The sequence below is a fragment of the Eleutherodactylus coqui genome, chromosome 2, assembly GCF_035609145.1.
Source record: "Eleutherodactylus coqui strain aEleCoq1 chromosome 2, aEleCoq1.hap1, whole genome shotgun sequence".
Lineage (NCBI taxonomy): Eukaryota > Metazoa > Chordata > Amphibia > Anura > Eleutherodactylidae > Eleutherodactylus > Eleutherodactylus coqui.
Genome location: NC_089838.1, coordinates 307,424,012 through 307,440,842, shown reverse-complemented (window position 1 = coordinate 307,440,842; position 16,831 = coordinate 307,424,012). Strand labels below are relative to the sequence as shown.

Sequence of the window (16,831 nt, the reverse complement as noted above, 5' to 3'; positions counted from 1 at the left end):
GTTTTGCTAAGCTTGTGCCTGCATTCAAAGGCCTGCACCTTTCTTGCAGAATTAAGCGGCTTAGTTTGCAGATGCTCTTGGCAGCCAAAAATGCTGCGCTAACGAGGCCACTTGCAAGTGGTTGTTGATGCCATCCATGCTTAAAAATGAGTTTTCAAATCATGAAACTGATTTTTTTTCTACTTATTACTGAAAAAGGGTCTCAGCGGTTCCCATATGGTCTAGCGGTTAGGATTCCTGGTTCTCACCCAGGCGGCCCGGGTTCGATTCCCGGTATGGGAATGAGCATTTTCCTAAGCTTGCAACTACATCGAAAGACCCTCTGAATTAAGATAGCGCTCAAAAAGTTCATAAAAGTATCATTCAGGCTTGCCGTCTACAAGAGCACCTTTGCTTTTTCATCAAGAATGCCGTGACCCGGATTCGAACCGGGGTTGCTGCGGCCACAACGCAGAGTACTAACCACTATACGATCACGGCGACATTCACGAGCCAGGTAGGAGTCGAACCTACAATCTTCTGATCCGTAGTCAGACGCGTTATCCATTGCGCCACTGGCCCTGTGTGAGAGGTTGCCACTAATCATGCTCCCCATTTTGGACTTTTGCTACGCTCGCAGCCATATTCAAAGACCTCAACACGGTTGCTTTTAGCCCCTAGCCAAAACCCTTCTGCCTTGTTTGCTACCTTTCCATATTATCCAGTATCGTTTCGGTATTGAATGGCAAAGAGCAGTGCCTATCCAGTTAAGGCGGAGGGAAAAAACATGGATAGATCCATGCCCCGTGTGAGGATCGAACTCACGACCTTCAGATTATGAGACTGACGCGCTACCTACTGCGCTAACGAGGCATCTTGCGTGTGATTGGTTGTTGCCGTCCAGAGATAAGATGGAATTCTGTAAGCACAAAACCTCTTTTTTTTTTTTTTTTTTTTTTTTTTTTTTTTTTTTTAATATGTACATGTATATATCTACATATATTGGAAAGTTTAAAGCAAGCTGTGAAAGCAACTTTTCCCATATGGTCTAGCGGTTAGGATTCCTGGTTTTCACCCAGGCGGCCCGGGTTCGACTCCCGGTATGGGAATGAGTGTTTTGCTAAGCTTGTGCCTGCATTCAAAGGCCTGCACCTTTCTTGCAGAATTAAGCGGCTTAGTTTGCAGATGCTCTTGGCAGCCAAAAATGCTGCGCTAACGAGGCCACTTGCAAGTGGTTGTTGATGCCATCCATGCTTAAAAATGAGTTTTCAAATCATGAAACTGATTTTTTTTCTACTTATTACTGAAAAAGGGTCTCAGCGGTTCCCATATGGTCTAGCGGTTAGGATTCCTGGTTCTCACCCAGGCGGCCCGGGTTCGACTCCCGGTATGGGAATGAGCATTTTCCTAAGCTTGCAACTACATCGAAAGACCCTCTGAATTAAGATAGCGCTCAAAAAGTTCATAAAAGTATCATTCAGGCTTGCCGTCTACAAGAGCACCTTTGCTTTTTCATCAAGAATGCCGTGACCCGGATTCGAACCGGGGTTGCTGCGGCCACAACGCAGAGTACTAACCACTATACGATCACGGCGACATTCACGAGCCAGGTAGGAGTCGAACCTACAATCTTCTGATCCGTAGTCAGACGCGTTATCCATTGCGCCACTGGCCCTGTGTGAGAGGTTGCCACTAATCATGCTCCCCATTTTGGACTTTTGCTACGCTCGCAGCCATATTCAAATACCTCAACACGGTTGCTTTTAGCCCCTAGCCAAAACCCTTCTGCCTTGTTTGCTACCTTTCCATATTATCCAGTATCGTTTCGGTATTGAATGGCAAAGAGCAGTGCCTATCCAGTTAAGGCGGAGGGAAAAAACAAGGATAGATCCATGCCCCGTGTGAGGATCGAACTCACGACCTTCAGATTATGAGACTGACGCGCTACCTACTGCGCTAACGAGGCATCTTGCATGTGATTGGTTGTTGCCGTCCAGAGATAAGATGGAATTCTGTAAGCACAAAACTTCTTTTTTTTTTTTTTTTTTTTTTTTTTTTTTTAATATGTACATGTATATATCTACATATATTGGAAAGTTTAAAGCAAGCTGTGAAAGCAACTTTTCTCATATGGTCTAGCGGTTAGGATTCCTGGTTTTCACCCAGGCGGCCCGGGTTCGACTCCCGGTATGGGAATGAGTGTTTTGCTAAGCTTGTGCCTGCATTCAAAGGCCTGCACCTTTCTTGCAGAATTAAGCGGCTTAGTTTGCAGATGCTCTTGGCAGCCAAAAATGCTGCGCTAACGAGGCCACTTGCAAGTGGTTGTTGATGCCATCCATGCTTAAAAATGAGTTTTCAAATCATGAAACTGATTTTTTTTCTACCTATTACTGAAAAAGGGTCTCAGCGGTTCCCATATGGTCTAGCGGTTAGGATTCCTGGTTCTCACCCAGGCGGCCCGGGTTCGACTCCCGGTATGGGAATGAGCATTTTCCTAAGCTTGCAACTACATCGAAAGACCCTCTGAATTAAGATAGCGCTCAAAAAGTTCATAAAAGTATCATTCAGGCTTGCCGTCTACAAGAGCACCTTTGCTTTTTCATCAAGAATGCCGTGACCCGGATTCGAACCGGGGTTGCTGCGGCCACAACGCAGAGTACTAACCACTATACGATCACGGCGACATTCACGAGCCAGGTAGGAGTCGAACCTACAATCTTCTGATCCGTAGTCAGACGCGTTATCCATTGCGCCACTGGCCCTGTGTGAGAGGTTGCCACTAATCATGCTCCCCATTTTGGACTTTTGCTACGCTCGCAGCCATATTCAAAGACCTCAACACGGTTGCTTTTAGCCCCTAGCCAAAACCCTTCTGCCTTGTTTGCTACCTTTCCATATTATCCAGTATCGTTTCGGTATTGAATGGCAAAGAGCAGTGCCTATCCAGTTAAGGCGGAGGGAAAAAACATGGATAGATCCATGCCCCGTGTGAGGATCGAACTCACGACCTTCAGATTATGAGACTGACGCGCTACCTACTGCGCTAACGAGGCATCTTGCGTGTGATTGGTTGTTGCCGTCCAGAGATAAGATGGAATTCTGTAAGCACAAAACCTCTTTTTTTTTTTTTTTTTTTTTTTTTTTTTTTTAATATGTACATGTATATATCTACATATATTGGAAAGTTTAAAGCAAGCTGTGAAAGCAACTTTTCCCATATGGTCTAGCGGTTAGGATTCCTGGTTTTCACCCAGGCGGCCCGGGTTCGACTCCCGGTATGGGAATGAGTGTTTTGCTAAGCTTGTGCCTGCATTCAAAGGCCTGCACCTTTCTTGCAGAATTAAGCGGCTTAGTTTGCAGATGCTCTTGGCAGCCAAAAATGCTGCGCTAACGAGGCCACTTGCAAGTGGTTGTTGATGCCATCCATGCTTAAAAATGAGTTTTCAAATCATGAAACTGATTTTTTTTCTACTTATTACTGAAAAAGGGTCTCAGCGGTTCCCATATGGTCTAGCGGTTAGGATTCCTGGTTCTCACCCAGGCGGCCCGGGTTCGACTCCCGGTATGGGAATGAGCATTTTCCTAAGCTTGCAACTACATCGAAAGACCCTCTGAATTAAGATAGCGCTCAAAAAGTTCATAAAAGTATCATTCAGGCTTGCCGTCTACAAGAGCACCTTTGCTTTTTCATCAAGAATGCCGTGACCCGGATTCGAACCGGGGTTGCTGCGGCCACAACGCAGAGTACTAACCACTATACGATCACGGCGACATTCACGAGCCAGGTAGGAGTCGAACCTACAATCTTCTGATCCGTAGTCAGACGCGTTATCCATTGCACCACTGGCCCTGTGTGAGAGGTTGCCACTAATCATGCTCCCCATTTTGGACTTTTGCTACGCTCGCAGCCATATTCAAATACCTCAACACGGTTGCTTTTAGCCCCTAGCCAAAACCCTTCTGCCTTGTTTGCTACCTTTCCATATTATCCAGTATCGTTTCGGTATTGAATGGCAAAGAGCAGTGCCTATCCAGTTAAGGCGGAGGGAAAAAACAAGGATAGATCCATGCCCCGTGTGAGGATCGAACTCACGACCTTCAGATTATGAGACTGACGCGCTACCTACTGCGCTAACGAGGCATCTTGCATGTGATTGGTTGTTGCCGTCCAGAGATAAGATGGAATTCTGTAAGCACAAAACTTCTTTTTTTTTTTTTTTTTTTTTTTTTTTTTTTTAATATGTACATGTATATATCTACATATATTGGTAAGTTTAAAGCAAGCTGTGAAAGCAACTTTTCTCATATGGTCTAGCGGTTAGGATTCCTGGTTTTCACCCAGGCGGCCCGGGTTCGACTCCCGGTATGGGAATGAGTGTTTTGCTAAGCTTGTGCCTGCATTCAAAGGCCTGCACCTTTCTTGCAGAATTAAGCGGCTTAGTTTGCAGATGCTCTTGGCAGCCAAAAATGCTGCGCTAACGAGGCCACTTGCAAGTGGTTGTTGATGCCATCCATGCTTAAAAATGAGTTTTCAAATCATGAAACTGATTTTTTTTCTACTTATTACTGAAAAAGGGTCTCAGCGGTTCCCATATGGTCTAGCGGTTAGGATTCCTGGTTCTCACCCAGGCGGCCCGGGTTCGACTCCCGGTATGGGAATGAGCATTTTCCTAAGCTTGCAACTACATCGAAAGACCCTCTGAATTAAGATAGCGCTCAAAAAGTTCATAAAAGTATCATTCAGGCTTGCCGTCTACAAGAGCACCTTTGCTTTTTCATCAAGAATGCCGTGACCCGGATTCGAACCGGGGTTGCTGCGGCCACAACGCAGAGTACTAACCACTATACGATCACGGCGACATTCACGAGCCAGGTAGGAGTCGAACCTACAATCTTCTGATCCGTAGTCAGACGCGTTATCCATTGCGCCACTGGCCCTGTGTGAGAGGTTGCCACTAATCATGCTCCCCATTTTGGACTTTTGCTACGCTCGCAGCCATATTCAAAGACCTCAACACGGTTGCTTTTAGCCCCTAGCCAAAACCCTTCTGCCTTGTTTGCTACCTTTCCATATTATCCAGTATCGTTTCGGTATTGAATGGCAAAGAGCAGTGCCTATCCAGTTAAGGCGGAGGGAAAAAACATGGATAGATCCATGCCCCGTGTGAGGATCGAACTCACGACCTTCAGATTATGAGACTGACGCGCTACCTACTGCGCTAACGAGGCATCTTGCGTGTGATTGGTTGTTGCCGTCCAGAGATAAGATGGAATTCTGTAAGCACAAAACCTCTTTTTTTTTTTTTTTTTTTTTTTTTTTTTTTTTTTTTTTTTTAATATGTACATGTATATATCTACATATATTGGAAAGTTTAAAGCAAGCTGTGAAAGCAACTTTTCCCATATGGTCTAGCGGTTAGGATTCCTGGTTTTCACCCAGGCGGCCCGGGTTCGACTCCCGGTATGGGAATGAGTGTTTTGCTAAGCTTGTGCCTGCATTCAAAGGCCTGCACCTTTCTTGCAGAATTAAGCGGCTTAGTTTGCAGATGCTCTTGGCAGCCAAAAATGCTGCGCTAACGAGGCCACTTGCAAGTGGTTGTTGATGCCATCCATGCTTAAAAATGAGTTTTCAAATCATGAAACTGATTTTTTTTCTACTTATTACTGAAAAAGGGTCTCAGCGGTTCCCATATGGTCTAGCGGTTAGGATTCCAGGTTCTCACCCAGGCGGCCCGGGTTCGACTCCCGGTATGGGAATGAGCATTTTCCTAAGCTTGCAACTACATCGAAAGACCCTCTGAATTAAGATAGCGCTCAAAAAGTTCATAAAAGTATCATTCAGGCTTGCCGTCTACAAGAGCACCTTTGCTTTTTCATCAAGAATGCCGTGACCCGGATTCGAACCGGGGTTGCTGCGGCCACAACACAGAGTACTAACCACTATACGATCACGGCGACATTCACGAGCCAGGTAGGAGTCGAACCTACAATCTTCTGATCCGTAGTCAGACGCGTTATCCATTGCGCCACTGGCCCTGTGTGAGAGGTTGCCACTAATCATGCTCCCCATTTTGGACTTTTGCTACGCTCGCAGCCATATTCAAATACCTCAACACGGTTGCTTTTAGCCCCTAGCCAAAACCCTTCTGCCTTGTTTGCTACCTTTCCATATTATCCAGTATCGTTTCGGTATTGAATGGCAAAGAGCAGTGCCTATCCAGTTAAGGCGGAGGGAAAAAACAAGGATAGATCCATGCCCCGTGTGAGGATCGAACTCACGACCTTCAGATTATGAGACTGACGCGCTACCTACTGCGCTAACGAGGCATCTTGCGTGTGATTGGTTGTTGCCGTCCAGAGATAAGATGGAATTCTGTAAGCACAAAACTTCTTTTTTTTTTTTTTTTTTTTTTTTTTTTTTTTTTTTAATATGTACATGTATATATCTACATATATTGGAAAGTTTAAAGCAAGCTGTGAAAGCAACTTTTCTCATATGGTCTAGCGGTTAGGATTCCTGGTTTTCACCCAGGCGGCCCGGGTTCGACTCCCGGTATGGGAATGAGTGTTTTGCTAAGCTTGTGCCTGCATTCAAAGGCCTGCACCTTTCTTGCAGAATTAAGCGGCTTAGTTTGCAGATGCTCTTGGCAGCCAAAAATGCTGCGCTAACGAGGCCACTTGCAAGTGGTTGTTGATGCCATCCATGCTTAAAAATGAGTTTTCAAATCATGAAACTGATTTTTTTTCTACTTATTACTGAAAAAGGGTCTCAGCGGTTCCCATATGGTCTAGCGGTTAGGATTCCTGGTTCTCACCCAGGCGGCCCGGGTTCGATTCCCGGTATGGGAATGAGCATTTTCCTAAGCTTGCAACTACATCGAAAGACCCTCTGAATTAAGATAGCGCTCAAAAAGTTCATAAAAGTATCATTCAGGCTTGCCGTCTACAAGAGCACCTTTGCTTTTTCATCAAGAATGCCGTGACCCGGATTCGAACCGGGGTTGCTGCGGCCACAACGCAGAGTACTAACCACTATACGATCACGGCGACATTCACGAGCCAGGTAGGAGTCGAACCTACAATCTTCTGATCCGTAGTCAGACGCGTTATCCATTGCGCCACTGGCCCTGTGTGAGAGGTTGCCACTAATCATGCTCCCCATTTTGGACTTTTGCTACGCTCGCAGCCATATTCAAAGACCTCAACACGGTTGCTTTTAGCCCCTAGCCAAAACCCTTCTGCCTTGTTTGCTACCTTTCCATATTATCCAGTATCGTTTCGGTATTGAATGGCAAAGAGCAGTGCCTATCCAGTTAAGGCGGAGGGAAAAAACATGGATAGATCCATGCCCCGTGTGAGGATCGAACTCACGACCTTCAGATTATGAGACTGACGCGCTACCTACTGCGCTAACGAGGCATCTTGCGTGTGATTGGTTGTTGCCGTCCAGAGATAAGATGGAATTCTGTAAGCACAAAACCTCTTTTTTTTTTTTTTTTTTTTTTTTTTTTTTTTTTTTTAATATGTACATGTATATATCTACATATATTGGAAAGTTTAAAGCAAGCTGTGAAAGCAACTTTTCCCATATGGTCTAGCGGTTAGGATTCCTGGTTTTCACCCAGGCGGCCCGGGTTCGACTCCCGGTATGGGAATGAGTGTTTTGCTAAGCTTGTGCCTGCATTCAAAGGCCTGCACCTTTCTTGCAGAATTAAGCGGCTTAGTTTGCAGATGCTCTTGGCAGCCAAAAATGCTGCGCTAACGAGGCCACTTGCAAGTGGTTGTTGATGCCATCCATGCTTAAAAATGAGTTTTCAAATCATGAAACTGATTTTTTTTCTACTTATTACTGAAAAAGGGTCTCAGCGGTTCCCATATGGTCTAGCGGTTAGGATTCCTGGTTCTCACCCAGGCGGCCCGGGTTCGACTCCCGGTATGGGAATGAGCATTTTCCTAAGCTTGCAACTACATCGAAAGACCCTCTGAATTAAGATAGCGCTCAAAAAGTTCATAAAAGTATCATTCAGGCTTGCCGTCTACAAGAGCACCTTTGCTTTTTCATCAAGAATGCCGTGACCCGGATTCGAACCGGGGTTGCTGCGGCCACAACGCAGAGTACTAACCACTATACGATCACGGCGACATTCACGAGCCAGGTAGGAGTCGAACCTACAATCTTCTGATCCGTAGTCAGACGCGTTATCCATTGCGCCACTGGCCCTGTGTGAGAGGTTGCCACTAATCATGCTCCCCATTTTGGACTTTTGCTACGCTCGCAGCCATATTCAAATACCTCAACACGGTTGCTTTTAGCCCCTAGCCAAAACCCTTCTGCCTTGTTTGCTACCTTTCCATATTATCCAGTATCGTTTCGGTATTGAATGGCAAAGAGCAGTGCCTATCCAGTTAAGGCGGAGGGAAAAAACAAGGATAGATCCATGCCCCGTGTGAGGATCGAACTCACGACCTTCAGATTATGAGACTGACGCGCTACCTACTGCGCTAACGAGGCATCTTGCATGTGATTGGTTGTTGCCGTCCAGAGATAAGATGGAATTCTGTAAGCACAAAACTTCTTTTTTTTTTTTTTTTTTTTTTTTTTTTTTTAATATGTACATGTATATATCTACATATATTGGAAAGTTTAAAGCAAGCTGTGAAAGCAACTTTTCTCATATGGTCTAGCGGTTAGGATTCCTGGTTTTCACCCAGGCGGCCCGGGTTCGACTCCCGGTATGGGAATGAGTGTTTTGCTAAGCTTGTGCCTGCATTCAAAGGCCTGCACCTTTCTTGCAGAATTAAGCGGCTTAGTTTGCAGATGCTCTTGGCAGCCAAAAATGCTGCGCTAACGAGGCCACTTGCAAGTGGTTGTTGATGCCATCCATGCTTAAAAATGAGTTTTCAAATCATGAAACTGATTTTTTTTCTACCTATTACTGAAAAAGGGTCTCAGCGGTTCCCATATGGTCTAGCGGTTAGGATTCCTGGTTCTCACCCAGGCGGCCCGGGTTCGACTCCCGGTATGGGAATGAGCATTTTCCTAAGCTTGCAACTACATCGAAAGACCCTCTGAATTAAGATAGCGCTCAAAAAGTTCATAAAAGTATCATTCAGGCTTGCCGTCTACAAGAGCACCTTTGCTTTTTCATCAAGAATGCCGTGACCCGGATTCGAACCGGGGTTGCTGCGGCCACAACGCAGAGTACTAACCACTATACGATCACGGCGACATTCACGAGCCAGGTAGGAGTCGAACCTACAATCTTCTGATCCGTAGTCAGACGCGTTATCCATTGCGCCACTGGCCCTGTGTGAGAGGTTGCCACTAATCATGCTCCCCATTTTGGACTTTTGCTACGCTCGCAGCCATATTCAAAGACCTCAACACGGTTGCTTTTAGCCCCTAGCCAAAACCCTTCTGCCTTGTTTGCTACCTTTCCATATTATCCAGTATCGTTTCGGTATTGAATGGCAAAGAGCAGTGCCTATCCAGTTAAGGCGGAGGGAAAAAACATGGATAGATCCATGCCCCGTGTGAGGATCGAACTCACGACCTTCAGATTATGAGACTGACGCGCTACCTACTGCGCTAACGAGGCATCTTGCGTGTGATTGGTTGTTGCCGTCCAGAGATAAGATGGAATTCTGTAAGCACAAAACCTCTTTTTTTTTTTTTTTTTTTTTTTTTTTTTTTAATATGTACATGTATATATCTACATATATTGGAAAGTTTAAAGCAAGCTGTGAAAGCAACTTTTCCCATATGGTCTAGCGGTTAGGATTCCTGGTTTTCACCCAGGCGGCCCGGGTTCGACTCCCGGTATGGGAATGAGTGTTTTGCTAAGCTTGTGCCTGCATTCAAAGGCCTGCACCTTTCTTGCAGAATTAAGCGGCTTAGTTTGCAGATGCTCTTGGCAGCCAAAAATGCTGCGCTAACGAGGCCACTTGCAAGTGGTTGTTGATGCCATCCATGCTTAAAAATGAGTTTTCAAATCATGAAACTGATTTTTTTTCTACTTATTACTGAAAAAGGGTCTCAGCGGTTCCCATATGGTCTAGCGGTTAGGATTCCTGGTTCTCACCCAGGCGGCCCGGGTTCGACTCCCGGTATGGGAATGAGCATTTTCCTAAGCTTGCAACTACATCGAAAGACCCTCTGAATTAAGATAGCGCTCAAAAAGTTCATAAAAGTATCATTCAGGCTTGCCGTCTACAAGAGCACCTTTGCTTTTTCATCAAGAATGCCGTGACCCGGATTCGAACCGGGGTTGCTGCGGCCACAACGCAGAGTACTAACCACTATACGATCACGGCGACATTCACGAGCCAGGTAGGAGTCGAACCTACAATCTTCTGATCCGTAGTCAGACGCGTTATCCATTGCACCACTGGCCCTGTGTGAGAGGTTGCCACTAATCATGCTCCCCATTTTGGACTTTTGCTACGCTCGCAGCCATATTCAAATACCTCAACACGGTTGCTTTTAGCCCCTAGCCAAAACCCTTCTGCCTTGTTTGCTACCTTTCCATATTATCCAGTATCGTTTCGGTATTGAATGGCAAAGAGCAGTGCCTATCCAGTTAAGGCGGAGGGAAAAAACAAGGATAGATCCATGCCCCGTGTGAGGATCGAACTCACGACCTTCAGATTATGAGACTGACGCGCTACCTACTGCGCTAACGAGGCATCTTGCATGTGATTGGTTGTTGCCGTCCAGAGATAAGATGGAATTCTGTAAGCACAAAACTTCTTTTTTTTTTTTTTTTTTTTTTTTTTTTTTTAATATGTACATGTATATATCTACATATATTGGTAAGTTTAAAGCAAGCTGTGAAAGCAACTTTTCTCATATGGTCTAGCGGTTAGGATTCCTGGTTTTCACCCAGGCGGCCCGGGTTCGACTCCCGGTATGGGAATGAGTGTTTTGCTAAGCTTGTGCCTGCATTCAAAGGCCTGCACCTTTCTTGCAGAATTAAGCGGCTTAGTTTGCAGATGCTCTTGGCAGCCAAAAATGCTGCGCTAACGAGGCCACTTGCAAGTGGTTGTTGATGCCATCCATGCTTAAAAATGAGTTTTCAAATCATGAAACTGATTTTTTTTCTACTTATTACTGAAAAAGGGTCTCAGCGGTTCCCATATGGTCTAGCGGTTAGGATTCCTGGTTCTCACCCAGGCGGCCCGGGTTCGACTCCCGGTATGGGAATGAGCATTTTCCTAAGCTTGCAACTACATCGAAAGACCCTCTGAATTAAGATAGCGCTCAAAAAGTTCATAAAAGTATCATTCAGGCTTGCCGTCTACAAGAGCACCTTTGCTTTTTCATCAAGAATGCCGTGACCCGGATTCGAACCGGGGTTGCTGCGGCCACAACGCAGAGTACTAACCACTATACGATCACGGCGACATTCACGAGCCAGGTAGGAGTCGAACCTACAATCTTCTGATCCGTAGTCAGACGCGTTATCCATTGCGCCACTGGCCCTGTGTGAGAGGTTGCCACTAATCATGCTCCCCATTTTGGACTTTTGCTACGCTCGCAGCCATATTCAAAGACCTCAACACGGTTGCTTTTAGCCCCTAGCCAAAACCCTTCTGCCTTGTTTGCTACCTTTCCATATTATCCAGTATCGTTTCGGTATTGAATGGCAAAGAGCAGTGCCTATCCAGTTAAGGCGGAGGGAAAAAACATGGATAGATCCATGCCCCGTGTGAGGATCGAACTCACGACCTTCAGATTATGAGACTGACGCGCTACCTACTGCGCTAACGAGGCATCTTGCGTGTGATTGGTTGTTGCCGTCCAGAGATAAGATGGAATTCTGTAAGCACAAAACCTCTTTTTTTTTTTTTTTTTTTTTTTTTTTTTTTTTTTTTTTTTTAATATGTACATGTATATATCTACATATATTGGAAAGTTTAAAGCAAGCTGTGAAAGCAACTTTTCCCATATGGTCTAGCGGTTAGGATTCCTGGTTTTCACCCAGGCGGCCCGGGTTCGACTCCCGGTATGGGAATGAGTGTTTTGCTAAGCTTGTGCCTGCATTCAAAGGCCTGCACCTTTCTTGCAGAATTAAGCGGCTTAGTTTGCAGATGCTCTTGGCAGCCAAAAATGCTGCGCTAACGAGGCCACTTGCAAGTGGTTGTTGATGCCATCCATGCTTAAAAATGAGTTTTCAAATCATGAAACTGATTTTTTTTCTACTTATTACTGAAAAAGGGTCTCAGCGGTTCCCATATGGTCTAGCGGTTAGGATTCCTGGTTCTCACCCAGGCGGCCCGGGTTCGACTCCCGGTATGGGAATGAGCATTTTCCTAAGCTTGCAACTACATCGAAAGACCCTCTGAATTAAGATAGCGCTCAAAAAGTTCATAAAAGTATCATTCAGGCTTGCCGTCTACAAGAGCACCTTTGCTTTTTCATCAAGAATGCCGTGACCCGGATTCGAACCGGGGTTGCTGCGGCCACAACGCAGAGTACTAACCACTATACGATCACGGCGACATTCACGAGCCAGGTAGGAGTCGAACCTACAATCTTCTGATCCGTAGTCAGACGCGTTATCCATTGCGCCACTGGCCCTGTGTGAGAGGTTGCCACTAATCATGCTCCCCATTTTGGACTTTTGCTACGCTCGCAGCCATATTCAAATACCTCAACACGGTTGCTTTTAGCCCCTAGCCAAAACCCTTCTGCCTTGTTTGCTACCTTTCCATATTATCCAGTATCGTTTCGGTATTGAATGGCAAAGAGCAGTGCCTATCCAGTTAAGGCGGAGGGAAAAAACAAGGATAGATCCATGCCCCGTGTGAGGATCGAACTCACGACCTTCAGATTATGAGACTGACGCGCTACCTACTGCGCTAACGAGGCATCTTGCATGTGATTGGTTGTTGCCGTCCAGAGATAAGATGGAATTCTGTAAGCACAAAACTTCTTTTTTTTTTTTTTTTTTTTTTTTTTTTTTTAATATGTACATGTATATATCTACATATATTGGAAAGTTTAAAGCAAGCTGTGAAAGCAACTTTTCTCATATGGTCTAGCGGTTAGGATTCCTGGTTTTCACCCAGGCGGCCCGGGTTCGACTCCCGGTATGGGAATGAGTGTTTTGCTAAGCTTGTGCCTGCATTCAAAGGCCTGCACCTTTCTTGCAGAATTAAGCGGCTTAGTTTGCAGATGCTCTTGGCAGCCAAAAATGCTGCGCTAACGAGGCCACTTGCAAGTGGTTGTTGATGCCATCCATGCTTAAAAATGAGTTTTCAAATCATGAAACTGATTTTTTTTCTACCTATTACTGAAAAAGGGTCTCAGCGGTTCCCATATGGTCTAGCGGTTAGGATTCCTGGTTCTCACCCAGGCGGCCCGGGTTCGACTCCCGGTATGGGAATGAGCATTTTCCTAAGCTTGCAACTACATCGAAAGACCCTCTGAATTAAGATAGCGCTCAAAAAGTTCATAAAAGTATCATTCAGGCTTGCCGTCTACAAGAGCACCTTTGCTTTTTCATCAAGAATGCCGTGACCCGGATTCGAACCGGGGTTGCTGCGGCCACAACGCAGAGTACTAACCACTATACGATCACGGCGACATTCACGAGCCAGGTAGGAGTCGAACCTACAATCTTCTGATCCGTAGTCAGACGCGTTATCCATTGCGCCACTGGCCCTGTGTGAGAGGTTGCCACTAATCATGCTCCCCATTTTGGACTTTTGCTACGCTCGCAGCCATATTCAAAGACCTCAACACGGTTGCTTTTAGCCCCTAGCCAAAACCCTTCTGCCTTGTTTGCTACCTTTCCATATTATCCAGTATCGTTTCGGTATTGAATGGCAAAGAGCAGTGCCTATCCAGTTAAGGCGGAGGGAAAAAACATGGATAGATCCATGCCCCGTGTGAGGATCGAACTCACGACCTTCAGATTATGAGACTGACGCGCTACCTACTGCGCTAACGAGGCATCTTGCGTGTGATTGGTTGTTGCCGTCCAGAGATAAGATGGAATTCTGTAAGCACAAAACCTCTTTTTTTTTTTTTTTTTTTTTTTTTTTTTTTTAATATGTACATGTATATATCTACATATATTGGAAAGTTTAAAGCAAGCTGTGAAAGCAACTTTTCCCATATGGTCTAGCGGTTAGGATTCCTGGTTTTCACCCAGGCGGCCCGGGTTCGACTCCCGGTATGGGAATGAGTGTTTTGCTAAGCTTGTGCCTGCATTCAAAGGCCTGCACCTTTCTTGCAGAATTAAGCGGCTTAGTTTGCAGATGCTCTTGGCAGCCAAAAATGCTGCGCTAACGAGGCCACTTGCAAGTGGTTGTTGATGCCATCCATGCTTAAAAATGAGTTTTCAAATCATGAAACTGATTTTTTTTCTACTTATTACTGAAAAAGGGTCTCAGCGGTTCCCATATGGTCTAGCGGTTAGGATTCCTGGTTCTCACCCAGGCGGCCCGGGTTCGACTCCCGGTATGGGAATGAGCATTTTCCTAAGCTTGCAACTACATCGAAAGACCCTCTGAATTAAGATAGCGCTCAAAAAGTTCATAAAAGTATCATTCAGGCTTGCCGTCTACAAGAGCACCTTTGCTTTTTCATCAAGAATGCCGTGACCCGGATTCGAACCGGGGTTGCTGCGGCCACAACGCAGAGTACTAACCACTATACGATCACGGCGACATTCACGAGCCAGGTAGGAGTCGAACCTACAATCTTCTGATCCGTAGTCAGACGCGTTATCCATTGCGCCACTGGCCCTGTGTGAGAGGTTGCCACTAATCATGCTCCCCATTTTGGACTTTTGCTACGCTCGCAGCCATATTCAAATACCTCAACACGGTTGCTTTTAGCCCCTAGCCAAAACCCTTCTGCCTTGTTTGCTACCTTTCCATATTATCCAGTATCGTTTCGGTATTGAATGGCAAAGAGCAGTGCCTATCCAGTTAAGGCGGAGGGAAAAAACAAGGATAGATCCATGCCCCGTGTGAGGATCGAACTCACGACCTTCAGATTATGAGACTGACGCGCTACCTACTGCGCTAACGAGGCATCTTGCATGTGATTGGTTGTTGCCGTCCAGAGATAAGATGGAATTCTGTAAGCACAAAACTTCTTTTTTTTTTTTTTTTTTTTTTTTTTTTTTTAATATGTACATGTATATATCTACATATATTGGAAAGTTTAAAGCAAGCTGTGAAAGCAACTTTTCTCATATGGTCTAGCGGTTAGGATTCCTGGTTTTCACCCAGGCGGCCCGGGTTCGACTCCCGGTATGGGAATGAGTGTTTTGCTAAGCTTGTGCCTGCATTCAAAGGCCTGCACCTTTCTTGCAGAATTAAGCGGCTTAGTTTGCAGATGCTCTTGGCAGCCAAAAATGCTGCGCTAACGAGGCCACTTGCAAGTGGTTGTTGATGCCATCCATGCTTAAAAATGAGTTTTCAAATCATGAAACTGATTTTTTTTCTACCTATTACTGAAAAAGGGTCTCAGCGGTTCCCATATGGTCTAGCGGTTAGGATTCCTGGTTCTCACCCAGGCGGCCCGGGTTCGACTCCCGGTATGGGAATGAGCATTTTCCTAAGCTTGCAACTACATCGAAAGACCCTCTGAATTAAGATAGCGCTCAAAAAGTTCATAAAAGTATCATTCAGGCTTGCCGTCTACAAGAGCACCTTTGCTTTTTCATCAAGAATGCCGTGACCCGGATTCGAACCGGGGTTGCTGCGGCCACAACGCAGAGTACTAACCACTATACGATCACGGCGACATTCACGAGCCAGGTAGGAGTCGAACCTACAATCTTCTGATCCGTAGTCAGACGCGTTATCCATTGCGCCACTGGCCCTGTGTGAGAGGTTGCCACTAATCATGCTCCCCATTTTGGACTTTTGCTACGCTCGCAGCCATATTCAAAGACCTCAACACGGTTGCTTTTAGCCCCTAGCCAAAACCCTTCTGCCTTGTTTGCTACCTTTCCATATTATCCAGTATCGTTTCGGTATTGAATGGCAAAGAGCAGTGCCTATCCAGTTAAGGCGGAGGGAAAAAACATGGATAGATCCATGCCCCGTGTGAGGATCGAACTCACGACCTTCAGATTATGAGACTGACGCGCTACCTACTGCGCTAACGAGGCATCTTGCGTGTGATTGGTTGTTGCCGTCCAGAGATAAGATGGAATTCTGTAAGCACAAAACCTCTTTTTTTTTTTTTTTTTTTTTTTTTTTTTTAATATGTACATGTATATATCTACATATATTGGAAAGTTTAAAGCAAGCTGTGAAAGCAACTTTTCCCATATGGTCTAGCGGTTAGGATTCCTGGTTTTCACCCAGGCGGCCCGGGTTCGACTCCCGGTATGGGAATGAGTGTTTTGCTAAGCTTGTGCCTGCATTCAAAGGCCTGCACCTTTCTTGCAGAATTAAGCGGCTTAGTTTGCAGATGCTCTTGGCAGCCAAAAATGCTGCGCTAACGAGGCCACTTGCAAGTGGTTGTTGATGCCATCCATGCTTAAAAATGAGTTTTCAAATCATGAAACTGATTTTTTTTCTACTTATTACTGAAAAAGGGTCTCAGCGGTTCCCATATGGTCTAGCGGTTAGGATTCCTGGTTCTCACCCAGGCGGCCCGGGTTCGACTCCCGGTATGGGAATGAGCATTTTCCTAAGCTTGCAACTACATCGAAAGACCCTCTGAATTAAGATAGCGCTCAAAAAGTTCATAAAAGTATCATTCAGGCTTGCCGTCTACAAGAGCACCTTTGCTTTTTCATCAAGAATGCCGTGACCCGGATTCGAACCGGGGTTGCTGCGGCCACAACGCAGAGTACTAACCACTATACGATCACGGCGACAT

The 16,831-nt window shown here is 45.6% G+C and overlaps 66 non-coding genes across 66 annotated transcripts; 23 read left to right on the top strand and 43 right to left on the bottom strand.

Annotated features, from left to right (window-relative positions):
• The first annotated feature begins 210 nt into the window (after positions 1–210).
• TRNAE-CUC (transfer RNA glutamic acid (anticodon CUC)) lies at positions 211–282 on the top strand. Its single transcript has one exon. It is a non-coding gene; the product is annotated as a tRNA-Glu (tRNA).
• A 126-nt stretch (positions 283–408) lies between these two features.
• Positions 409–480, bottom strand: TRNAH-GUG (transfer RNA histidin (anticodon GUG)). The gene has a single exon. It is a non-coding gene; the product is annotated as a tRNA-His (tRNA).
• Positions 481–488: 8 nt separating this feature from the next.
• On the bottom strand, positions 489–561 carry TRNAR-ACG (transfer RNA arginine (anticodon ACG)). Its single transcript has one exon. It is a non-coding gene; the product is annotated as a tRNA-Arg (tRNA).
• Positions 562–779: 218 nt separating this feature from the next.
• Positions 780–852, bottom strand: TRNAM-CAU (transfer RNA methionine (anticodon CAU)). The gene has a single exon. It is a non-coding gene; the product is annotated as a tRNA-Met (tRNA).
• Positions 853–1,016: 164 nt separating this feature from the next.
• On the top strand, positions 1,017–1,088 carry TRNAE-UUC (transfer RNA glutamic acid (anticodon UUC)). Its single transcript has one exon. It is a non-coding gene; the product is annotated as a tRNA-Glu (tRNA).
• Positions 1,089–1,303: 215 nt separating this feature from the next.
• Positions 1,304–1,375, top strand: TRNAE-CUC (transfer RNA glutamic acid (anticodon CUC)). Its single transcript has one exon. It is a non-coding gene; the product is annotated as a tRNA-Glu (tRNA).
• A 126-nt stretch (positions 1,376–1,501) lies between these two features.
• On the bottom strand, positions 1,502–1,573 carry TRNAH-GUG (transfer RNA histidin (anticodon GUG)). Its single transcript has one exon. It is a non-coding gene; the product is annotated as a tRNA-His (tRNA).
• An 8-nt stretch (positions 1,574–1,581) lies between these two features.
• TRNAR-ACG (transfer RNA arginine (anticodon ACG)) lies at positions 1,582–1,654 on the bottom strand. Its single transcript has one exon. It is a non-coding gene; the product is annotated as a tRNA-Arg (tRNA).
• A 218-nt stretch (positions 1,655–1,872) lies between these two features.
• On the bottom strand, positions 1,873–1,945 carry TRNAM-CAU (transfer RNA methionine (anticodon CAU)). The gene has a single exon. It is a non-coding gene; the product is annotated as a tRNA-Met (tRNA).
• A 445-nt stretch (positions 1,946–2,390) lies between these two features.
• On the top strand, positions 2,391–2,462 carry TRNAE-CUC (transfer RNA glutamic acid (anticodon CUC)). The gene has a single exon. It is a non-coding gene; the product is annotated as a tRNA-Glu (tRNA).
• A 126-nt stretch (positions 2,463–2,588) lies between these two features.
• Positions 2,589–2,660, bottom strand: TRNAH-GUG (transfer RNA histidin (anticodon GUG)). Its single transcript has one exon. It is a non-coding gene; the product is annotated as a tRNA-His (tRNA).
• Positions 2,661–2,668: 8 nt separating this feature from the next.
• TRNAR-ACG (transfer RNA arginine (anticodon ACG)) lies at positions 2,669–2,741 on the bottom strand. Its single transcript has one exon. It is a non-coding gene; the product is annotated as a tRNA-Arg (tRNA).
• A 218-nt stretch (positions 2,742–2,959) lies between these two features.
• TRNAM-CAU (transfer RNA methionine (anticodon CAU)) lies at positions 2,960–3,032 on the bottom strand. The gene has a single exon. It is a non-coding gene; the product is annotated as a tRNA-Met (tRNA).
• Positions 3,033–3,191: 159 nt separating this feature from the next.
• Positions 3,192–3,263, top strand: TRNAE-UUC (transfer RNA glutamic acid (anticodon UUC)). Its single transcript has one exon. It is a non-coding gene; the product is annotated as a tRNA-Glu (tRNA).
• A 215-nt stretch (positions 3,264–3,478) lies between these two features.
• On the top strand, positions 3,479–3,550 carry TRNAE-CUC (transfer RNA glutamic acid (anticodon CUC)). Its single transcript has one exon. It is a non-coding gene; the product is annotated as a tRNA-Glu (tRNA).
• Positions 3,551–3,676: 126 nt separating this feature from the next.
• On the bottom strand, positions 3,677–3,748 carry TRNAH-GUG (transfer RNA histidin (anticodon GUG)). The gene has a single exon. It is a non-coding gene; the product is annotated as a tRNA-His (tRNA).
• A 299-nt stretch (positions 3,749–4,047) lies between these two features.
• On the bottom strand, positions 4,048–4,120 carry TRNAM-CAU (transfer RNA methionine (anticodon CAU)). Its single transcript has one exon. It is a non-coding gene; the product is annotated as a tRNA-Met (tRNA).
• Positions 4,121–4,566: 446 nt separating this feature from the next.
• On the top strand, positions 4,567–4,638 carry TRNAE-CUC (transfer RNA glutamic acid (anticodon CUC)). The gene has a single exon. It is a non-coding gene; the product is annotated as a tRNA-Glu (tRNA).
• Positions 4,639–4,764: 126 nt separating this feature from the next.
• Positions 4,765–4,836, bottom strand: TRNAH-GUG (transfer RNA histidin (anticodon GUG)). The gene has a single exon. It is a non-coding gene; the product is annotated as a tRNA-His (tRNA).
• Positions 4,837–4,844: 8 nt separating this feature from the next.
• Positions 4,845–4,917, bottom strand: TRNAR-ACG (transfer RNA arginine (anticodon ACG)). Its single transcript has one exon. It is a non-coding gene; the product is annotated as a tRNA-Arg (tRNA).
• A 218-nt stretch (positions 4,918–5,135) lies between these two features.
• TRNAM-CAU (transfer RNA methionine (anticodon CAU)) lies at positions 5,136–5,208 on the bottom strand. The gene has a single exon. It is a non-coding gene; the product is annotated as a tRNA-Met (tRNA).
• A 169-nt stretch (positions 5,209–5,377) lies between these two features.
• Positions 5,378–5,449, top strand: TRNAE-UUC (transfer RNA glutamic acid (anticodon UUC)). The gene has a single exon. It is a non-coding gene; the product is annotated as a tRNA-Glu (tRNA).
• Positions 5,450–5,942: 493 nt separating this feature from the next.
• On the bottom strand, positions 5,943–6,015 carry TRNAR-ACG (transfer RNA arginine (anticodon ACG)). The gene has a single exon. It is a non-coding gene; the product is annotated as a tRNA-Arg (tRNA).
• A 218-nt stretch (positions 6,016–6,233) lies between these two features.
• Positions 6,234–6,306, bottom strand: TRNAM-CAU (transfer RNA methionine (anticodon CAU)). Its single transcript has one exon. It is a non-coding gene; the product is annotated as a tRNA-Met (tRNA).
• Positions 6,307–6,756: 450 nt separating this feature from the next.
• TRNAE-CUC (transfer RNA glutamic acid (anticodon CUC)) lies at positions 6,757–6,828 on the top strand. The gene has a single exon. It is a non-coding gene; the product is annotated as a tRNA-Glu (tRNA).
• Positions 6,829–6,954: 126 nt separating this feature from the next.
• TRNAH-GUG (transfer RNA histidin (anticodon GUG)) lies at positions 6,955–7,026 on the bottom strand. Its single transcript has one exon. It is a non-coding gene; the product is annotated as a tRNA-His (tRNA).
• Positions 7,027–7,034: 8 nt separating this feature from the next.
• Positions 7,035–7,107, bottom strand: TRNAR-ACG (transfer RNA arginine (anticodon ACG)). Its single transcript has one exon. It is a non-coding gene; the product is annotated as a tRNA-Arg (tRNA).
• Positions 7,108–7,325: 218 nt separating this feature from the next.
• On the bottom strand, positions 7,326–7,398 carry TRNAM-CAU (transfer RNA methionine (anticodon CAU)). Its single transcript has one exon. It is a non-coding gene; the product is annotated as a tRNA-Met (tRNA).
• A 164-nt stretch (positions 7,399–7,562) lies between these two features.
• TRNAE-UUC (transfer RNA glutamic acid (anticodon UUC)) lies at positions 7,563–7,634 on the top strand. Its single transcript has one exon. It is a non-coding gene; the product is annotated as a tRNA-Glu (tRNA).
• A 215-nt stretch (positions 7,635–7,849) lies between these two features.
• TRNAE-CUC (transfer RNA glutamic acid (anticodon CUC)) lies at positions 7,850–7,921 on the top strand. The gene has a single exon. It is a non-coding gene; the product is annotated as a tRNA-Glu (tRNA).
• Positions 7,922–8,047: 126 nt separating this feature from the next.
• Positions 8,048–8,119, bottom strand: TRNAH-GUG (transfer RNA histidin (anticodon GUG)). The gene has a single exon. It is a non-coding gene; the product is annotated as a tRNA-His (tRNA).
• An 8-nt stretch (positions 8,120–8,127) lies between these two features.
• Positions 8,128–8,200, bottom strand: TRNAR-ACG (transfer RNA arginine (anticodon ACG)). Its single transcript has one exon. It is a non-coding gene; the product is annotated as a tRNA-Arg (tRNA).
• Positions 8,201–8,418: 218 nt separating this feature from the next.
• Positions 8,419–8,491, bottom strand: TRNAM-CAU (transfer RNA methionine (anticodon CAU)). Its single transcript has one exon. It is a non-coding gene; the product is annotated as a tRNA-Met (tRNA).
• Positions 8,492–8,936: 445 nt separating this feature from the next.
• TRNAE-CUC (transfer RNA glutamic acid (anticodon CUC)) lies at positions 8,937–9,008 on the top strand. Its single transcript has one exon. It is a non-coding gene; the product is annotated as a tRNA-Glu (tRNA).
• A 126-nt stretch (positions 9,009–9,134) lies between these two features.
• TRNAH-GUG (transfer RNA histidin (anticodon GUG)) lies at positions 9,135–9,206 on the bottom strand. The gene has a single exon. It is a non-coding gene; the product is annotated as a tRNA-His (tRNA).
• An 8-nt stretch (positions 9,207–9,214) lies between these two features.
• Positions 9,215–9,287, bottom strand: TRNAR-ACG (transfer RNA arginine (anticodon ACG)). Its single transcript has one exon. It is a non-coding gene; the product is annotated as a tRNA-Arg (tRNA).
• A 218-nt stretch (positions 9,288–9,505) lies between these two features.
• On the bottom strand, positions 9,506–9,578 carry TRNAM-CAU (transfer RNA methionine (anticodon CAU)). The gene has a single exon. It is a non-coding gene; the product is annotated as a tRNA-Met (tRNA).
• Positions 9,579–9,736: 158 nt separating this feature from the next.
• On the top strand, positions 9,737–9,808 carry TRNAE-UUC (transfer RNA glutamic acid (anticodon UUC)). The gene has a single exon. It is a non-coding gene; the product is annotated as a tRNA-Glu (tRNA).
• Positions 9,809–10,023: 215 nt separating this feature from the next.
• TRNAE-CUC (transfer RNA glutamic acid (anticodon CUC)) lies at positions 10,024–10,095 on the top strand. The gene has a single exon. It is a non-coding gene; the product is annotated as a tRNA-Glu (tRNA).
• Positions 10,096–10,221: 126 nt separating this feature from the next.
• TRNAH-GUG (transfer RNA histidin (anticodon GUG)) lies at positions 10,222–10,293 on the bottom strand. The gene has a single exon. It is a non-coding gene; the product is annotated as a tRNA-His (tRNA).
• A 299-nt stretch (positions 10,294–10,592) lies between these two features.
• TRNAM-CAU (transfer RNA methionine (anticodon CAU)) lies at positions 10,593–10,665 on the bottom strand. The gene has a single exon. It is a non-coding gene; the product is annotated as a tRNA-Met (tRNA).
• A 445-nt stretch (positions 10,666–11,110) lies between these two features.
• On the top strand, positions 11,111–11,182 carry TRNAE-CUC (transfer RNA glutamic acid (anticodon CUC)). The gene has a single exon. It is a non-coding gene; the product is annotated as a tRNA-Glu (tRNA).
• Positions 11,183–11,308: 126 nt separating this feature from the next.
• TRNAH-GUG (transfer RNA histidin (anticodon GUG)) lies at positions 11,309–11,380 on the bottom strand. The gene has a single exon. It is a non-coding gene; the product is annotated as a tRNA-His (tRNA).
• An 8-nt stretch (positions 11,381–11,388) lies between these two features.
• TRNAR-ACG (transfer RNA arginine (anticodon ACG)) lies at positions 11,389–11,461 on the bottom strand. The gene has a single exon. It is a non-coding gene; the product is annotated as a tRNA-Arg (tRNA).
• A 218-nt stretch (positions 11,462–11,679) lies between these two features.
• Positions 11,680–11,752, bottom strand: TRNAM-CAU (transfer RNA methionine (anticodon CAU)). The gene has a single exon. It is a non-coding gene; the product is annotated as a tRNA-Met (tRNA).
• Positions 11,753–11,921: 169 nt separating this feature from the next.
• On the top strand, positions 11,922–11,993 carry TRNAE-UUC (transfer RNA glutamic acid (anticodon UUC)). Its single transcript has one exon. It is a non-coding gene; the product is annotated as a tRNA-Glu (tRNA).
• Positions 11,994–12,208: 215 nt separating this feature from the next.
• Positions 12,209–12,280, top strand: TRNAE-CUC (transfer RNA glutamic acid (anticodon CUC)). Its single transcript has one exon. It is a non-coding gene; the product is annotated as a tRNA-Glu (tRNA).
• Positions 12,281–12,406: 126 nt separating this feature from the next.
• On the bottom strand, positions 12,407–12,478 carry TRNAH-GUG (transfer RNA histidin (anticodon GUG)). Its single transcript has one exon. It is a non-coding gene; the product is annotated as a tRNA-His (tRNA).
• Positions 12,479–12,486: 8 nt separating this feature from the next.
• On the bottom strand, positions 12,487–12,559 carry TRNAR-ACG (transfer RNA arginine (anticodon ACG)). Its single transcript has one exon. It is a non-coding gene; the product is annotated as a tRNA-Arg (tRNA).
• Positions 12,560–12,777: 218 nt separating this feature from the next.
• TRNAM-CAU (transfer RNA methionine (anticodon CAU)) lies at positions 12,778–12,850 on the bottom strand. Its single transcript has one exon. It is a non-coding gene; the product is annotated as a tRNA-Met (tRNA).
• Positions 12,851–13,295: 445 nt separating this feature from the next.
• TRNAE-CUC (transfer RNA glutamic acid (anticodon CUC)) lies at positions 13,296–13,367 on the top strand. Its single transcript has one exon. It is a non-coding gene; the product is annotated as a tRNA-Glu (tRNA).
• Positions 13,368–13,493: 126 nt separating this feature from the next.
• TRNAH-GUG (transfer RNA histidin (anticodon GUG)) lies at positions 13,494–13,565 on the bottom strand. The gene has a single exon. It is a non-coding gene; the product is annotated as a tRNA-His (tRNA).
• Positions 13,566–13,573: 8 nt separating this feature from the next.
• On the bottom strand, positions 13,574–13,646 carry TRNAR-ACG (transfer RNA arginine (anticodon ACG)). Its single transcript has one exon. It is a non-coding gene; the product is annotated as a tRNA-Arg (tRNA).
• A 218-nt stretch (positions 13,647–13,864) lies between these two features.
• On the bottom strand, positions 13,865–13,937 carry TRNAM-CAU (transfer RNA methionine (anticodon CAU)). Its single transcript has one exon. It is a non-coding gene; the product is annotated as a tRNA-Met (tRNA).
• Positions 13,938–14,096: 159 nt separating this feature from the next.
• On the top strand, positions 14,097–14,168 carry TRNAE-UUC (transfer RNA glutamic acid (anticodon UUC)). The gene has a single exon. It is a non-coding gene; the product is annotated as a tRNA-Glu (tRNA).
• A 215-nt stretch (positions 14,169–14,383) lies between these two features.
• Positions 14,384–14,455, top strand: TRNAE-CUC (transfer RNA glutamic acid (anticodon CUC)). The gene has a single exon. It is a non-coding gene; the product is annotated as a tRNA-Glu (tRNA).
• A 126-nt stretch (positions 14,456–14,581) lies between these two features.
• On the bottom strand, positions 14,582–14,653 carry TRNAH-GUG (transfer RNA histidin (anticodon GUG)). Its single transcript has one exon. It is a non-coding gene; the product is annotated as a tRNA-His (tRNA).
• Positions 14,654–14,661: 8 nt separating this feature from the next.
• Positions 14,662–14,734, bottom strand: TRNAR-ACG (transfer RNA arginine (anticodon ACG)). The gene has a single exon. It is a non-coding gene; the product is annotated as a tRNA-Arg (tRNA).
• A 218-nt stretch (positions 14,735–14,952) lies between these two features.
• On the bottom strand, positions 14,953–15,025 carry TRNAM-CAU (transfer RNA methionine (anticodon CAU)). Its single transcript has one exon. It is a non-coding gene; the product is annotated as a tRNA-Met (tRNA).
• Positions 15,026–15,470: 445 nt separating this feature from the next.
• Positions 15,471–15,542, top strand: TRNAE-CUC (transfer RNA glutamic acid (anticodon CUC)). The gene has a single exon. It is a non-coding gene; the product is annotated as a tRNA-Glu (tRNA).
• A 126-nt stretch (positions 15,543–15,668) lies between these two features.
• TRNAH-GUG (transfer RNA histidin (anticodon GUG)) lies at positions 15,669–15,740 on the bottom strand. Its single transcript has one exon. It is a non-coding gene; the product is annotated as a tRNA-His (tRNA).
• An 8-nt stretch (positions 15,741–15,748) lies between these two features.
• TRNAR-ACG (transfer RNA arginine (anticodon ACG)) lies at positions 15,749–15,821 on the bottom strand. Its single transcript has one exon. It is a non-coding gene; the product is annotated as a tRNA-Arg (tRNA).
• A 218-nt stretch (positions 15,822–16,039) lies between these two features.
• TRNAM-CAU (transfer RNA methionine (anticodon CAU)) lies at positions 16,040–16,112 on the bottom strand. The gene has a single exon. It is a non-coding gene; the product is annotated as a tRNA-Met (tRNA).
• A 157-nt stretch (positions 16,113–16,269) lies between these two features.
• TRNAE-UUC (transfer RNA glutamic acid (anticodon UUC)) lies at positions 16,270–16,341 on the top strand. The gene has a single exon. It is a non-coding gene; the product is annotated as a tRNA-Glu (tRNA).
• Positions 16,342–16,556: 215 nt separating this feature from the next.
• TRNAE-CUC (transfer RNA glutamic acid (anticodon CUC)) lies at positions 16,557–16,628 on the top strand. Its single transcript has one exon. It is a non-coding gene; the product is annotated as a tRNA-Glu (tRNA).
• Positions 16,629–16,754: 126 nt separating this feature from the next.
• TRNAH-GUG (transfer RNA histidin (anticodon GUG)) lies at positions 16,755–16,826 on the bottom strand. The gene has a single exon. It is a non-coding gene; the product is annotated as a tRNA-His (tRNA).
• Positions 16,827–16,831: the final 5 nt, after the last annotated feature.